The sequence below is a fragment of the Nothobranchius furzeri genome, unplaced genomic scaffold (assembly GCF_043380555.1).
Source record: "Nothobranchius furzeri strain GRZ-AD unplaced genomic scaffold, NfurGRZ-RIMD1 Scf097, whole genome shotgun sequence".
Lineage (NCBI taxonomy): Eukaryota > Metazoa > Chordata > Actinopteri > Cyprinodontiformes > Nothobranchiidae > Nothobranchius > Nothobranchius furzeri.
This window is the reverse complement of record NW_027223113.1, coordinates 2,501-9,583: the sequence shown is the minus strand read 5'-3', so window position 1 is coordinate 9,583 and position 7,083 is coordinate 2,501.

Below are 7,083 nucleotides of genomic sequence, written 5' to 3'. Positions count from 1 at the left end.
ACCCAGCTCAGTAAGGCCCTCCCTCGGGCCCTGCAGCAGGTGGCCCCGTCTATGCAGTCGAAAACCCCGCGAAAATCGGTGTAGAAACGCCCGAGAGGCGTGGTGCGGTTCCCCCGGCCGGTACCGGGTCCGGACCGGTCCGGAAGTCCACCCAGAACACTGCCTGGGGCTTCTGGGCGGCTCCCCAGGCGCAGGCAGTCGAAAACCGCGTGAAAATCGGTTCAGAATTGACAAAACGGCGACCTCGTCGCTCCAAAAACTAAGTCCAAACTAAGCCTTTCGCTTATCGCTTAACGCTTAAGGCGGTCGGCCTTATGGCCAGTAAATGAAAAGTGCCTGCGCCCCTGGAGGTTTTGGAAGGTGCGAGCGATGACCATGCTCGGGTTAGTAGGTGAGGCCATCGGAAAACCAGCGTGAGTTGGCGGGTTTGGGTGGCAATCTATTCCAGGCAGAGTCGACTATCTCTGGGCATCAATTTTGGGATTTTTCCGGCTCTGGTTCTGGGAGAAACGCAGGGGCAAAGTGCACGAGCCGCGGCCGATTTTGGTGGCCTGTCCCTGGGCACAAAGTCTGAGGAGTGTGGGCCTGGTTCTCCGAAAAATACCAGTCTGCTGGAGCTCACTCCCATGGCTCCAGGGGGCACGGCACACCCCCCGGTAGCCGACCAAAGTGCTCTACTCGGGCCAGACTCGGACCCACGACCCGGGGTGAGAACCACAACTACTGGTCATCCTTTTGACCTCCAGGGGGCGCGGCAGAGCCTCCCCAGTCCGACGCAAGTGCCCCACTTGGGCCATACTCAGACCCACGGCCCGGGGCGAGAACCACAACTACTGGTCATCCTTTAGACCTCCAGGGGGCCCGGCACAGCCTCCCTAGACCGACACAAGTGCTCCACTTGGGCTGTACTCTGACCCAAGTCCCGGTGCGAGAACCACAACTACTGGTCATCCTTTAGACCTCCAGGGGGCCCGGCACAGCCTCCCTAGGCCGACACAAGTGCTCCACTTGGGCTATACTCTGACCCAAGTCCCGGGGCGAGAACCACAACTACTGGTCATCCTTTTGACCTCATGGTCATCCTTTAGATCTCCAGGGGGCCCGGCACAGCCTCCCTAGGCCGACACAAGTGCTCCACTTGGGCTATACTCTGACCCAAGTCCCGGGGCGAGAACCACAACTACTGGTCATCCTTTAGACCTCCAGGGGGCACGGCACACCCCCCGGTAGCCGACCAAAGTGCTCTACTCGGGCCAGACTCGGACCCACGACCCGGGGTGAGAACCACAACTACTGGTCATCCTTTAGACCTCCAGGGGGCCCGGCACAGCCTCCCTAGTCCGACACAAGTGCTCCACTTGGGCTATACTCTGACCCAAGTCCCGGGGCGAGAACCACAACTACTGGTCATCCTTTAGACCTCCAGGGGGACCGGCACAGCCTCCCTAGACCGACACAAGTGCACCACTTGGGCCATACTCTGACCCAAGTCCCGGGGCGAGAACCACAACTACTGGTCATCCTTTTGACCTCATGGTCATCCTTTAGACCTCAAGGGGGCACGGCAGAGCCTCCCTAGTCCGACACAAGTGTCCCACTTGGGCTATACTATGACCCAAGTCCCGGGGCGAGAACCACAACTACTGGTCATCCTTTAGACCTCAAGGGGGCACGGCAGAGCCTCCCTAGTCCGACACAAGTGTCCCACTTGGGCCATACTCAGACCCACGGCCCGGGGCGAGAACCACAACTACTGGTCATCCTTTAGACCTCCAGGGGGCCCGGCACAGCCTCCCTAGTCCGACGCAAGTGCTCCACTTGGGCTGTACTCTGACCCAAGTCCCGGGGCGAGAACCACAACTAATGGTCATCCTTTAGACCTCCAGGGGGCACGGCACAGCCTCCCTAGTCCGACACAAGTGCTCCACTTGGGCTATACTCTGACCCAAGTCCCGGGGCGAGAACCACAACTACTGGTCATCCTTTAGACCTCCAGGGGGCACGGCAGAGCCTCCCTAGTCCGACACAAGTGTCCCACTTGGGCTATTCTCTGACCCAAGTCCCGGGGCGAGAACCACAACTACTGGTCATCCTTTAGACCTCCAGGGGGCACGACACAGCCTCCCTAGTCCGACCCAAGTGCTCCACTTGGGCTATACTATGACCCAAGTCCCGGGGCGAGAACCACAACTACTGGTCATCCTTTAGACCTCCAGGGGGCACGGCACAGCCTCCCTAGTCCGACACAAGTGCTCCACTTGGGCTATACTCTGACCCAAGTCCCGGGGCGAGAACCACAACTACTGGTCATCCTTTAGACCTCCAGGGGGCACGGCACAGCCTCCCTAGTCCGACACAAGTGCTCCACTTGGGCTATACTCTGACCCAAGTCCCGGGGCGAGAACCACAACTACTGGTCATCCTTTTGACCTCATGGTCATCCTTTAGACCTCCAGGGGGCCCGGCACAGCCTCCCTAGGCCGACACAAGTGCTCCACTTGGGCTATACTCTGACCCAAGTCCCGGGGCGAGAACCACAACTACTGGTCATCCTTTAGACCTCCAGGGGGCACGGCACAGCCTCCCTAGTCCGACACAAGTGCTCCACTTGGGCTATACTCTGACCCAAGTCCCGGGGCGAGAACCACAACTACTGGTCATCCTTTTGACCTCATGGTCATCCTTTAGACCTCCAGGGGGCCCGGCACAGCCTCCCTAGACCGACACAAGTGCTCCACTTGGGCTGTACTCTGACCCAAGTCCCGGTGCGAGAACCACAACTACTGGTCATCCTTTAGACCTCCAGGGGGCCCGGCACAGCCTCCCTAGGCCGACACAAGTGCTCCACTTGGGCTATACTCTGACCCAAGTCCCGGGGCGAGAACCACAACTACTGGTCATCCTTTTGACCTCATGGTCATCCTTTAGATCTCCAGGGGGCCCGGCACAGCCTCCCTAGGCCGACACAAGTGCTCCACTTGGGCTATACTCTGACCCAAGTCCCGGGGCGAGAACCACAACTACTGGTCATCCTTTAGACCTCCAGGGGGCACGGCACACCCCCCGGTAGCCGACCAAAGTGCTCTACTCGGGCCAGACTCGGACCCACGACCCGGGGTGAGAACCACAACTACTGGTCATCCTTTAGACCTCCAGGGGGCCCGGCACAGCCTCCCTAGTCCGACACAAGTGCTCCACTTGGGCTATACTCTGACCCAAGTCCCGGGGCGAGAACCACAACTACTGGTCATCCTTTAGACCTCCAGGGGGACCGGCACAGCCTCCCTAGACCGACACAAGTGCACCACTTGGGCCATACTCTGACCCAAGTCCCGGGGCGAGAACCACAACTACTGGTCATCCTTTTGACCTCATGGTCATCCTTTAGACCTCAAGGGGGCACGGCAGAGCCTCCCTAGTCCGACACAAGTGTCCCACTTGGGCTATACTATGACCCAAGTCCCGGGGCGAGAACCACAACTACTGGTCATCCTTTAGACCTCAAGGGGGCACGGCAGAGCCTCCCTAGTCCGACACAAGTGTCCCACTTGGGCCATACTCAGACCCACGGCCCGGGGCGAGAACCACAACTACTGGTCATCCTTTAGACCTCCAGGGGGCCCGGCACAGCCTCCCTAGTCCGACGCAAGTGCTCCACTTGGGCTGTACTCTGACCCAAGTCCCGGGGCGAGAACCACAACTAATGGTCATCCTTTAGACCTCCAGGGGGCACGGCACAGCCTCCCTAGTCCGACACAAGTGCTCCACTTGGGCTATACTCTGACCCAAGTCCCGGGGCGAGAACCACAACTACTGGTCATCCTTTAGACCTCCAGGGGGCACGGCAGAGCCTCCCTAGTCCGACACAAGTGTCCCACTTGGGCTATTCTCTGACCCAAGTCCCGGGGCGAGAACCACAACTACTGGTCATCCTTTAGACCTCCAGGGGGCACGACACAGCCTCCCTAGTCCGACCCAAGTGCTCCACTTGGGCTATACTATGACCCAAGTCCCGGGGCGAGAACCACAACTACTGGTCATCCTTTAGACCTCCAGGGGGCACGGCACAGCCTCCCTAGTCCGACACAAGTGCTCCACTTGGGCTATACTCTGACCCAAGTCCCGGGGCGAGAACCACAACTACTGGTCATCCTTTAGACCTCCAGGGGGCACGGCACAGCCTCCCTAGTCCGACACAAGTGCTCCACTTGGGCTATACTCTGACCCAAGTCCCGGGGCGAGAACCACAACTACTGGTCATCCTTTTGACCTCATGGTCATCCTTTAGACCTCCAGGGGGCCCGGCACAGCCTCCCTAGGCCGACACAAGTGCTCCACTTGGGCTATACTCTGACCCAAGTCCCGGGGCGAGAACCACAACTACTGGTCATCCTTTAGACCTCCAGGGGGCACGGCACAGCCTCCCTAGTCCGACACAAGTGCTCCACTTGGGCTATACTCTGACCCAAGTCCCGGGGCGAGAACCACAACTACTGGTCATCCTTTTGACCTCATGGTCATCCTTTAGACCTCCAGGGGGCCCGGCACAGCCTCCCTAGACCGACACAAGTGCTCCACTTGGGCTGTACTCTGACCCAAGTCCCGGTGCGAGAACCACAACTACTGGTCATCCTTTAGACCTCCAGGGGGCCCGGCACAGCCTCCCTAGGCCGACACAAGTGCTCCACTTGGGCTATACTCTGACCCAAGTCCCGGGGCGAGAACCACAACTACTGGTCATCCTTTTGACCTCATGGTCATCCTTTAGATCTCCAGGGGGCCCGGCACAGCCTCCCTAGGCCGACACAAGTGCTCCACTTGGGCTATACTCTGACCCAAGTCCCGGGGCGAGAACCACAACTACTGGTCATCCTTTAGACCTCCAGGGGGCACGGCACACCCCCCGGTAGCCGACCAAAGTGCTCTACTCGGGCCAGACTCGGACCCACGACCCGGGGTGAGAACCACAACTACTGGTCATCCTTTAGACCTCCAGGGGGCCCGGCACAGCCTCCCTAGTCCGACACAAGTGCTCCACTTGGGCTATACTCTGACCCAAGTCCCGGGGCGAGAACCACAACTACTGGTCATCCTTTAGACCTCCAGGGGGACCGGCACAGCCTCCCTAGACCGACACAAGTGCACCACTTGGGCCATACTCTGACCCAAGTCCCGGGGCGAGAACCACAACTACTGGTCATCCTTTTGACCTCATGGTCATCCTTTAGACCTCAAGGGGGCACGGCAGAGCCTCCCTAGTCCGACACAAGTGTCCCACTTGGGCTATACTATGACCCAAGTCCCGGGGCGAGAACCACAACTACTGGTCATCCTTTAGACCTCAAGGGGGCACGGCAGAGCCTCCCTAGTCCGACACAAGTGTCCCACTTGGGCCATACTCAGACCCACGGCCCGGGGCGAGAACCACAACTACTGGTCATCCTTTAGACCTCCAGGGGGCCCGGCACAGCCTCCCTAGTCCGACGCAAGTGCTCCACTTGGGCTGTACTCTGACCCAAGTCCCGGGGCGAGAACCACAACTAATGGTCATCCTTTAGACCTCCAGGGGGCACGGCACAGCCTCCCTAGTCCGACACAAGTGCTCCACTTGGGCTATACTCTGACCCAAGTCCCGGGGCGAGAACCACAACTACTGGTCATCCTTTAGACCTCCAGGGGGCACGGCAGAGCCTCCCTAGTCCGACACAAGTGTCCCACTTGGGCTATTCTCTGACCCAAGTCCCGGGGCGAGAACCACAACTACTGGTCATCCTTTAGACCTCCAGGGGGCACGACACAGCCTCCCTAGTCCGACCCAAGTGCTCCACTTGGGCTATACTATGACCCAAGTCCCGGGGCGAGAACCACAACTACTGGTCATCCTTTAGACCTCCAGGGGGCACGGCAGAGCCTCCCTAGTCCGACACAAGTGTCCCACTTGGGCTATTCTCTGACCCAAGTCCCGGGGCGAGAACCACAACTACTGGTCATCCTTTAGACCTCCAGGGGGCACGACACAGCCTCCCTAGTCCGACCCAAGTGCTCCACTTGGGCTATACTATGACCCAAGTCCCGGGGCGAGAACCACAACTACTGGTCATCCTTTAGACCTCCAGGGGGCACGGCACAGCCTCCCTAGTCCGACACAAGTGCTCCACTTGGGCTATACTCTGACCCAAGTCCCGGGGCGAGAACCACAACTACTGGTCATCCTTTAGACCTCCAGGGGGCACGGCACAGCCTCCCTAGTCCGACACAAGTGCTCCACTTGGGCTATACTCTGACCCAAGTCCCGGGGCGAGAACCACAACTACTGGTCATCCTTTTGACCTCATGGTCATCCTTTAGACCTCCAGGGGGCCCGGCACAGCCTCCCTAGGCCGACACAAGTGCTCCACTTGGGCTATACTCTGACCCAAGTCCCGGGGCGAGAACCACAACTACTGGTCATCCTTTAGACCTCCAGGGGGCACGGCACAGCCTCCCTAGTCCGACACAAGTGCTCCACTTCGGCTGTACTCTGACCCAAGTCCCGGGGCGAGAACCACAACTAATGGTCATCCTTTAGACCTCCATGGCAACAGGGGGATGTCAGACCCCAGCTCATCCCAGGTTGATGCCTCAATAGTAGCTTAGGGTCACGGCAGTCCCACCGTGATCCACCCTCTTGTCCTCTCTCCACAGGATGACCAGAGTGTCGTGTTTATTTTCAAAGTGTCCTCGTAGGATGACCATGAGTGCAGGAAAATTTTCAAAGTCCCTCTGTCGGATGACCATGAGTGCAGAAAAAATTTCAAAGTCCCCCCTTGGGATTACCAGACGTTCGAGATTTCGGCTGAAAAATTTTCAAAGTGCTGCCGAGAGCCTGCGCTAGTTGCTTAAGGCTTGAGGAGATCCGCCTTATGGTAAGTAAACGAAAAGTGCCTGCGCCCCTGGAGGTTTTGGAAGGTGCGAGCGATGACCATGCTCGGGTTAGTAGGGAAGCTCATCGTCGAACCAGAGATGGGTAAGGGGCGAACTGGCAGATGTCTTCCCACCGTCGAGCAGCATTCCGGGCTTCACATCGGAGGGCTCCAGCCGGCC